The following is a 10879-nucleotide window of genomic DNA, read 5'->3' on the forward strand; positions in this document are numbered from 1 at the left end:
TTTCTTAAAAGGGCCTGTGTCCATCCACAGTGTCAACTTACTGTTATGTTAAGCTACATTCACCTGTAAAAGCCTCTATATACTTAGCTCTAGTGTCCTTGGGAAAACTCACCAGAGTTTTCAGGATCATATCATGGTCCTGTACCTTCATTGTCAGGAAAGCCCCCTGCTTAGTGCTTTCATTATATTTGGCCAACAATAGATCAGTAAACACAAAGAAAGTAGGACTCTGTACTGGGTGAGGCCAAACAACTGAGCAGACTGAGACTGTATCTGCTTCTGGGTGCCTAGATACCTTTATTCTTTGTTAAGAGAGTTCCATCACTAAGGAAGTGAGATGAGGTCACTCAAATGAAGAAAGTGAGATGAGTTCACTTCCTTGGAAACCACTCTCTCCTACCAGGTGTTTCCAAGAGCCCCATGAGGAGGAGGCTGCACCTATCTTCCTGTGACTTTTTCAAAATTTGACAGAGTCAAGCAAACATAACCAGGGTCAGCTGTCTAGAAAGGCCTAGTTCTGTCCATCTTATTTGGATTAAGAATTCATATTCATCCCTTCTTTCTGGCTATATTACTTATCCTGGAAGATGTTTTCTTGGGGCCTACATACCACAGAGCTGCCTTCATATTTCCTCAGGATTAGTCTGGCATCTATCTTTGAGGCTCTCAGTAGGGCCATGATCACCTATACACCTCAATTGCCATACCAACTCTATATATGCTCTCCTGTGAAATTTAATTGAGGTAATTTAATAAGCTTAGGGTTACCATGCATTTTGATTTGGGTGAGGAGTCATTGTAGAGGAAGAATATCTGTATTGAAAAAGATGAAGATTTAGAAGATAGTATCAGTAAAAAAGTGGAACCAGCACAAAACTGCATAGGATCTAATTCATTGAAGGGCATAATTATATAGGGAATTTGGGTACATATTTTTGAATTTTAGTATGTACTTATGCATGCTATAAGTCAATTAATGATGATGCAGGAAGAATGCCATTGGTAATTAAATGTGTATGTCAAATTCACTGAAATGGGCACAGTATGTAGGTTGATTAGCGAGAAGAAGGGGTTCAGGTCTAATATTATATTTTGCAATAGGTTTTGAGTTATATAGTGAATGTGAATGGCAGCCGTCATGAGTACTCATAAGAAGGTACATAGGAATATATGTATAAAATCCGATACAAATATATTAGTTTTGAGACAGAGAAATGTATCATATATGTTATATGATTATTAGTATTTTTAGATGGGGAATGACAGAATGTAAAATATGAAGAAGACACAAAATCCACAGGCACCATTACCATTGAATACTCAATGGTTTATTCAAAAACACACGGGAGTTCATAAGAATACTGGATTTTTCCAAAAATTTGAATTTGGTATCAGCATAAGTTCAGGATTCAAATTGAATTCTTTGTCAGAACTTTATTGTTTTGAAATGAATATGTATATCAGATAACATGTAATTTTTCACAATACCTTTTAAAACGTTTTAGTGTTTTTGATAGGGAAAGGCATAGGGTGTGTTCTATGTATACCGATTTTGACCTAGTTGATGCATGAGGATATCTTAGCAAGAATACATAATATATTTCATGCAAATTTAAAAAGGAAAATTAAACTTATATTTTAAATATACATGGAATCTGATATTCACAGATAGGCACAGATTCCAAAGAGCTGTTAATCTTTGGTAATATTAGGTTTAGTATTGCCTAATGAGTTTTTTTAGGGAGTATTGCTGAGAGATCCTATACATTTATCAAAAGTTATGTATGATTAACAGAATGTTCATGAGTAGGACAAAAAGCAACAAATGAATAGAACAACATATATGAATATTCCTAAACAGGAATTAGTGTACAGGCAATCATAAGATTACACATTTTTTAACATGGGGGCTCAATGGACATATTACATGTTGAATATAAAATAATTTAAAGCCCAATGTGCAAAAGATAAGTAAAGTATACATCAAAAGCCCATATAATTTTATAAGAATATAGATTAGTGCATTAACTAGGTATACTGACAGCAGTAAAATTAGGGTTACTATTTGATATTGAGTGGGTTATATGTGAGTAGGAGAAAATGATTGTGTATTCCAGGAAATATGAATATTACTATTATTGTACTTGTGAACATATGCATTAGAGTCCACATACATGCACATTTTCATTGCTCTTCTGAGTACACTCTTACTCATATATCCAATATCTCATAATTTGTGGATGGTACATACATGAAACATGTGTCTATCCTAAAATAACATCAGTATATGTCATGGGTAATTTAATTGATAGCATTGAAACAACACATAACTATTATTATTAGGGCATATGCTTTCATGCATATACTGATTTAGTGGTGGAGGTCTGGTTAGGTTGCATTTCTATTTCCGTCCAAATTTATGCTGAGTGTTGTGGTAAAGAATTGGTACCAACCAACTTGAAAATATATATGTACAGGGTAAAACTTGTTCTGACTCAGGTTTCATTGTGAGGAGACCAAGGTAGTGTGCATTTTTTACCCTTGAGGATACATGGATAAGAAGTAAAATGAATGTGTCACTAGTTTGGAAAGACTTACCAATCAAAATGGAAAATATAAAAGTCAAAATTCCTAAAGCCTCATATGGTCTAACTGTATTTTTTTGTACAGAAGATTCAGTTGTACCAATAATATCAGGAATTGTGAACAACAGTTAGGAGGGCTCGGGTTAAGGTTAATGATTGACTATGTCAATGATAAAATATGAAAATGCAGGAAATGATTTTACCAGCATGTGTTCCACAAGTCTTCTTGGTCTTGAAAGATCTTTTTCAAGCTACTTCAATTACTCATTCAGCATTCACTAGGCAACTGCCTTGTGCTAGGCATCCTGCAGGATTAGAAGCTAAGGGACTCAGAGTCCACAGGGGAAATCATGTATTCTCATTCTAATGAGATTTAAAACCCCTTCAGGGACAACTAAAAAGCTCTTCCTAAGTTTTCACCAGATGAGCACAGCCAGTGAGTGCTCTGTGCACCTGACACATTTTGGTGATTGGCAAATCTTGAGTCCCACTACACTTGCTAACTGGCCTGTATGGATGGCTGACTTCTACAGAGGGCAAATCCTCTGTAAGGTGAAAGAGGAGTGCAGTTCATTACAGGGAGGACTGGTGGCTCATTTCTTGGTCTGCAGCAAGCACTGGTTTTGGTGGGAACATGCCAATGACTAGAGAGAACCTGGCCAGGTCAAGAAAATGCCCAAACCTCCACAGGCACCTCCTCCCAGTGCAGAGTCCCTGGCTGCCTGCCTCAGGACTAATTATGCTGTTGAGTCCTCACCCAGGTCCATTCCCGAAGCTTCTCAAAAATGAATTCTAAAGCTGCTAGACAGTGGGATGCAGATGACACACTGCATTTCTGTTTTCTTCACCATATCCTTCTTGTAATGTGTAGAGCTTTTTCTCGTGGAAAGTTATGATGTTACCTACAGCCTCCCCTTTGCCCCCTGCTCAGACTGGCATTTCTGCTTGTCTTGAGAAAATTTTGGACTTTAAGGAAAAACTTTAAAATTAAAGTCTCAAGTAAGAGTGAAAAAACTGATAAAATGAAGAGCTCCAAACTAACAATGCCCAAGCGTCCTTTCTCCGGAGACTTGGGCTCTGGATGGTGCTCACCTCAGCCGGTAGATGCCTCCCTCTCACCTGGGCACCTGAGGCCTTTTCCAGCCCAAACCGCATCCCTCAAGTTTATGAATAATCATATAGGCCTCCCTGGGCAGGCCACACTTCCTCATGAATAATCATCTAGGACTTCCTGGGCCTGAGAGGCTTCCATATGTATAACACAATTTCCCTCTGCTGTTTTCAGGAGCAGAGGAGGAGCTCAGTCTTGTGAATATGCAAAGCAGGGGCCAGAGGCAGATAAGGCTCCCCTACCCAGGTGGGCCACCTCACCACCATCAGCCTGTGTGTATAAACACTAGCCTGTGTGTATAAACTCTAGTGCAAGCTCCAGAACCCTCCAGCATCTGAGCAGTGTCTCCTGCTTTTAGGAGTTTTGAGTCTTCACTTCAGGGCTTAAGGGACATGCACAGAGTTCCTGATGCCTCAGGAGCCATGAGTAACCAGGGACCTTCGCCCAGTTCAGGGTGCCTGGAGAATCTTGGCCCCCAGGGCCTGCCCCTCCTGGAACTTTCTGAGGTACTGCCTGCCTGCCAAGTTGAGGTCTCAGGATGGGCGCTGGCTACTACATTGGGATCTCAGAGAGAACCCAGGCCAGCGGGGTTGGGACATGCTAGAGCAACAGGGCCAGGGTCTCCTCACAGTATATCCTGCATGTCCAAGTACGTATTTTTCACCCCTTGGAACTTTCTTCCCTAAACTCCCTTTCACCTCTGCAATGGTATTCCCTGAGACAGTGGAAAAAAGACTGGGCTTCTGGACACCTGGATTTATTTTGTTCCTGAAATAAAGGGAAAAATGATTCAAGCTGCTGACAGCAGGAATTAGAACATAATGAATAAAACTGCTATTTACAATGAAATTTTCCTTTAATGCAGGTTTTCACAACCTCAGCTATAGAGCCCTCCTTCTTGCCAGTCATGGCAATCAAAACTGTCTCCAGATTTAGCCATATCACTTTCAGTTTAGTACTGCTTAGAGCCTTTACTTTTTGGAGGTAACTGCTTTTTAAGCTCCAACCACACCCTCCCTGCTATGTTATTCTGCCTTACCACAGGCACCAAAGCAATGGAGACAACTGACCATGAACTCCTCTGACATCATGAGTCAAAACACATCTTTCCTTTTTGTAAGTTGTTTTTTCAGGTATGTGGATTACAGCAATGGAAAACTAACAGAAGTAGCCATGCGGTTTGTAGTGGGAAGGGCAGGCTGGGGTATTTACATGTGTTTATATGAATGTGATTCTGGAGTCCCCACATTTTAAGCATCACTGAGAAGAAAAGAGATGTGAAATTATCCAGAGAATGGAAGTTTTGAATGAAGCCTGTGTGTATAAGCTGACTTATTTATAACATTCTCAGGAGAGAAAGGCAAAGATAAATGATTGTCAATTTGGCTGAGCTTCTGAACTTTGTTTATTCTTTGGTGACTAAAGGAAAGCCAGTCAATATGAAACAGTTTTCAACTAAAAGATAGAAACAAAGCTTATGTTGCTTCTGCTACACAATGTCACTCTACAAAATATAATTCCACGTGTAGTTAGCAATTTATCATGGCCTTCATGCAATCCAGATTTGCATATCAATTTCTAGCTCCTTTAAGTTGTCTTTCTTGATTGGCAGAAGGACTTCCATATGAGTCTTGTATTTGCAGAAAAGCCTAAGATTTAATGAACTGGAACAGGAAATTATAGGGGCTGTAAGTAACAGGCTGCTACTGCCTGCTTGAGTGCCTAGAGGATACCTCTACCCCTCTGAAGTTAAGGGAAAAAACTTCAATTTTACTCTGGGATACTGTCTTAGGTGAAATTCCTCGTCTTTCTTGGATTGTAGTCACACTATACCTATGTCTCCCTCTTTGTTCACATCACATCCTTTTCTTCTTTTTATGTTCTCATTTTCTCCTATATCGAAGATTCCTCTGTCATACCCATATAATATCACTTTTGTTGGATTTAGGCCAGACTAAGATAATCCAAATGGTTTCTTAATAAAAAAATCTCAATGTCTTCACATATGCAAAGATCCTTTTCTCAAAGAAGTTAAAATTTACCATATCAAGGTTTGAGATGAGAAAATGTCTTTATGGAATTGATAATTCGGCCTTATAAAATTCTGCTTATGTGCAAAATATATTCAATATGTATTGAATATGTCAATCCAGACATCCCCAAAAATCTCAACCAGAATCTCATCTTTTTATCATCATCTCTAAATCATCATCTCTGTATCATAAGCTCAAAAGCCATAATCTCATCATTTAATGCATTTAAATGGGTGACAATCTGGATATGATCCAAACTGAGGTAAAATTCCTTTCTACTTGTGGACCCATGAATCTAGAAAGCAAATTATTTGCCTTCAAATTATGATAGTAGGACTGATATAGCATATATATATTCCATTTCAAAAAGAAATTATATGTAAGAGAGGTTCACCAGTCTCAAGTTAAAATCTAGTTATAAAAATTCTGTTAGGTTTTGAGGCCTGGAGGGTAATCTATGACTTGCAACTCTCCTTGCTAGAGTCAAAAATTGACCCCCAGGCCTCAGATTCCATTTATTTTATTCACTCTTCCCCTTGCTTCACCAGCATCTGCCTTCAAGTCCATTCTACTTTTTTCTTAAAGGTTCATCCATATTTGCAGCTTAATGGATCAACATCCTTAATTCTTGCCTAAAGAATTTTGACATCTAAAGGTTTCTATTATATGCCTGAATTCTGTTTCTGTCAGTCCACAAAAAAAAAGAAAGAAAAAGAAAATCTGTTTTTATCAGTTGTATTTCTGTACTAAACCATTCTCAAAACTCCACTTGTCTGTCTGTATGCATCACAAAGATACACATTATTAGAAAAGACAGTGCTCCACTGAGATTTAATTGATATCACCATTTCTATTTTTGACTTCTGATAAAAATCTTTAAACAGATCCATGATTCAAAAATTTTCAGCATAAAGTTAAACAGCTTGAGTCTTTTTTTCATGATTTAGTTTTTATAATTTTATTAATAACACAAATGGTTAATGGAATCACCAACTTGAATGACTTAAATTAACTATCCTGTGGAAAAGTGTTTTCCATATTATCCATCTTACCAATAATTGTTCATAAGCTGGTTAAAAATGTCATCTTGGACCAAGATAAATCTAACCTTTATAATCAGCCATTATATCTTTAAAAAACAAGCAAACAGTACAATCAACAAACACATGAAAAAATGTTCATCATCACTAGCAATTAAAGAACTGCAAATCAAAACCACTTGAAGATTTCATCTCACTCCAGTCAGAATGGCAGCTATTATGCATACAAACATAAAACTGTTAGTGAGGATGTGGAAAAAAGGTACACTCATACACTGCTGGTGGGAATGGAAATTGGTACAGCCAATATTAAAAGCAGTATGGAGATTTCTTGGAAAACTGGAAATGGAACCATCATTTGAACCAGCAATTTCTCTCCTCGGTCTATAACCAAAAGACTTAAATACAGCATCTTACAGGAATACAGCCACATCAATGTTTTTACCAGCATAATTCACAATAGCTAAGTTGTGGAACTAATCTAGATTTCCTTCAATAGATGAATGGATAAAAAAGTGACATATATACACAATGGAGTATTTCTCAGAAATAAAAGAGAATAAAATCATGGCATTTGCAGGTAAATGGATGGAGTTAGAGAACATAATGCTAAGTGAAATTAGCCAATCCTAAAAATCCAAATCCCAAATGTTTTCTTTGATATAAGGAAGCTGATTCATAGTGGGATAGGAAGGGGAAGCATTGGAGGAATAGAAAAATTCTAGATAGGGCAGAAAGGTGGGATGGGAAAGGAGGAGGAATGGGGTAATTAACAATGGTTGAATGTGAAGAATATTATTATCCAAAGTACATATATAAAGACAGAAATTGGTGTGAATATACTATGTGTACAACCAGAGATTTGAAAAAGGAGATCTGTACATGTAATAAGAATTGTAATGCATTCTGCTATTATATATCAATAAAAAACAAAATAAATAAAAAGCAAACAAACAATGTCACATTTATTCAACTTTTTAAAACAAGTTGCTTGCTGCATTAGAAGTACATGGCTGACAAAGAAAAATGAGATAAAAATTTGTTAAAGTGTCCATCATTAATTCTTTTTTGATGGGCAGGACTTATACTGATGTATCAAAAATACATTTTGAAGAAAAATGAAAAAAAATACCCTTGTTTATTTCTTCAATTTCTTAACCCTTAAATGTCCACATTAATAAATCTTACAGTCCATGTGAAACATCTTAACACATGAGTTATGCAATGTTCACCACGGCAAAGGGAAGACCAAGAGCCAAAGGCCTGTCAAGCTGAGAAAATTTACACAGTCCTCTTTCTCTGCTTTATTGACATGGACACAAGTACATATGCCTGGAAACAAAAGATAGAACCTTGAAATATTTCCACAGTGATAACAATTAGCTTCCCCCTCAAATAAAAGTAGCCATGCCATCTCAGTCCAGCCACACAGGAAAGGGCAGGCAGCTCCTGGAATGTCAGCAGTAGTCTCCAGCTCTGTCTTGGGTCATGGCACAGGTGGTCATCTCCACTGTCATGCAGCCAAGGGGTCAACAGTGGACACTCTCACACAGAAGGCAGTCTGTTGGCTTCTATCTCTACAGCATGCTTTGTTCCAGTATTTACAATGCATTTCATTGAGCCACTTGCTCTACTGCACATCCCCATCAGATGACATCCAGGGCATCAGTAGATCATCACCCTGAGTATCTGTGAGCAAAAGGCTTGTCCTTGCACAAATTTTGGACAATTCACCAGCTGAGAGAAGTTTGTCTGTGGCACACTGCTGGGAGGAGGGCCCAAGATTGGCCATTTTTCTGGTTCTATCTTTCTCCTCATTTTCTCACCTGCAACTTCTATTTCTGTGCTGTCCTTCAGGGCCTCTAAAATGAGGTTAAAGTTTGTTCTGAGAGTCAATCAGGGAAATAGGCAAGAAACCTTGCTCATCCATCTTTCTCTGACAAAAAAAGTCACGTTCCAAGTTTTCTCTACTGAAGTAATATTCAATTCAATGCTTAATATACTCTTAAAGAAATGCTTCTTCCTCAGGATACACATGTACACCCATACTGTCATAATAGTAATACATCATACTGGCACTAATTTCTGTTTGAAATGGCTGATCTGTCCTTTCACCATGTTGTCGGTAACCATATGAATAATCAAAGTTCACTCAAGAGTTTCCTCTGCCTCGTCTTGTTTCCATTTTGGTCCTCTACCTCATCTTCTGAAGGAACCTCAGATATTACTCTCCTCACTCCTCACACTGTATACTTTATCCTGATCAACATCTTTTTTTTTTTTCCTCAGTCTTGCCTCCAACTTCCTGTGTCATTTCTCCTGTTATTATGGGAAGACTTGTTTGCTTCAGGTTGACACTGAGAGCTGTTCTGGGATCCAGATCTCTTCTGACTCTCTGATCTTACATCATCTAAGTGCAGCAATACCCATTTGTGTTAATTGGCTCTCTTTCCTTGAGTGCTTGACTGGGCCTCATCGTCCCTGACATTTTCAATGGGACCATCTAATTTTGTTTCCCAATTTTCTCAATCTCACTGTTACTCCTCTTTTCAACCTTCTTTTCTTTTTATTTTGTAATTTTGGGCTTCTTATTTCTTTGGCTGATGACACTTTGAGACTGCAAAAGGTTTTTTCAATGCTAACTCTCCCCGTGTTGGCCAGTTTGACATATCGCTAAAATCACTGACCTCATGGAATTTGTTGAGTTTTCCTGCTTTTATAACTTTGTCTGTCGGGTCTCCAGCACCGGCTTCGGCTGCCATGTGGAGGCAGGGGACCAGTGATAGAGAGGCTTTTTGGTCCAGGCCTTCTCCTTGGGCGGCAGCGGCTTCGCCCCAGGGTCAGCCAAGGCTGGCGGCTCCCTGTCAACAAGACCCCTGGCCCATGCTAGGGGAAGCAACAGCAGCTACATGGGCATGGCCACCAGTGGCACACTGTGGCCCAGCACCTGCGCAGGCTCTCCACGTGTTCCCGCGCTTGTGGCGGCCCTCGCTGCCTCCTTTCCCTCCCTTTCTGGCCCGGGCAATTGCTCCACCAGTAGGCTCACCAAGGCCATCATAAACTCCCTCTCCACGTAGCCATGAGCAGGTCCTCCCTCCCGAGAGGGAGCGGAGGACACTGGGGGGAGAGCAGACATCCTTACCCACCCAGGTCCCCCCTGATAGAGGGCGCCCAGAGCCAGGGGACTGGGCTGCACATCTCTGTGGTGGCCAGGATGCTGAGAGTCCGCCCGTGGCTGCAACTGAGGTCAAGGGCATGCCAGATGCCCGGGCCGGGAGTCGACCAGCTGGACCCTTGGTCCTATCACCAGAGTGTACTTTTTCAATGATGAATTTGTTTTTTTTTTTTTTTTTTTTTTTAGCTTAACAGTTACTTTCTCAAATTGTTTTTTGTTTTCTTATATATTTTTTTGATACCCAGCAAAAAAAATCAGGTTGTTCCCTTAACACTTTCCTTGGAAATCCCTTCAGCTAAAGTTCATCACAAATTCTGCTTTGCATAAAAGAGAACAAAACTCAGACAAGTTTTGGTCACTATATAATAAGAGTTATCTTTCATCACATTCCCAATTATATATTTCTCACTTTGCCCTTAGGTCCACTCCTGCTGTGTATTAGTACTCATACTAATATTCTGTTTATGGCATATGTGTACCTTCTAAGGAACTAGAGATTTCTATGTAAGCTCTCAACAGATCAGTTTTGGAATTCATGTCTACCAACAGTCTCTTTAAAAAATCTAGACTTTTAATCGTGATTCTCCAATTTCTCCCAGCCTTCACCTTATATCCAATTCTAAAGTCACATTAATAATTTCTGGCCCTTCAGGATCTCTGTATTATTTCTTTTATAGCTGATAACATTGGAAGACATCAGTTCTTCTCCATATATTTTCTTCTGTCTGCCCCATATTTTTCTCTTCTTATCTCTTATTCTGGGTCATCTCTATCTCAAGACCTTTTACTCTGTTAAATATACAAAGATGGTGTTTTCCTTAACAGTGAAATGTATATGGATTCCAGAATTTGGACATGGAGACAATACATTGAAAGCCACCATTCCATCCACCCGAGGTAGAAGACACCTGTGTGAGAGGACATGGAGTTTGCCT

General features: G+C 39.0%; 1 pseudogene; it reads right to left on the reverse strand.

The window, feature by feature from the left end:
* Positions 1-8434: 8434 nt before the first annotated feature.
* LOC143388874 (la-related protein 1B pseudogene) lies at positions 8435-9438 on the reverse strand (annotated as a pseudogene).
* Between the last annotated feature and the right edge of the window lie 1441 nt (positions 9439-10879).

The sequence above is a fragment of the Callospermophilus lateralis genome, unplaced genomic scaffold (genome assembly GCF_048772815.1).
Source record: "Callospermophilus lateralis isolate mCalLat2 unplaced genomic scaffold, mCalLat2.hap1 Scaffold_45, whole genome shotgun sequence".
In the NCBI taxonomy this organism is placed as follows: domain Eukaryota; kingdom Metazoa; phylum Chordata; class Mammalia; order Rodentia; family Sciuridae; genus Callospermophilus; species Callospermophilus lateralis.